Source organism: Periplaneta americana, chromosome 11 (genome assembly GCF_040183065.1).
Source record: "Periplaneta americana isolate PAMFEO1 chromosome 11, P.americana_PAMFEO1_priV1, whole genome shotgun sequence".
Classification (NCBI taxonomy): domain Eukaryota; kingdom Metazoa; phylum Arthropoda; class Insecta; order Blattodea; family Blattidae; genus Periplaneta; species Periplaneta americana.
Genome location: NC_091127.1, coordinates 78,775,651 through 78,776,113, shown reverse-complemented (window position 1 = coordinate 78,776,113; position 463 = coordinate 78,775,651).

Genomic DNA, 463 nt, shown 5'->3' with positions numbered 1-463 from the left:
CATTATCTGTGTCTTAAATGGTGGTTACAGTTTTCGTGTTTGTTAATCTGAAAACCCTATTATTATGCGACATACACTACCTGATCAAAAGTATTGGGACATCTTTGAGTAGTGATGATTTGAAGCCTATATCCACGTGGCGTGCTGCAAACTGGTTTTAGTGAAGGCAGCATGTTTTGTACTATTCAGTATTACAAGTAATAATGGCATGGTTTGTTCTGCAGAGCTCAGCGAGTTTCAGCATGTTATGATCATAGGGTGCCACTTAAGTAGTAAGTCTATCAGAGAGACTTATATACAGTCAATTCCGGATATAGTGAACCTCTGCGGACTTGCATATTTCGTTCAATATATCTCAGGTTCACTAAATCCGAAGTGTCTCTCTCCTAACCTTAAATGACAGGAATGAATGAAATTGTGAACAAGAAAATAAAATACTATACAGTAATTAAAATATTCCATT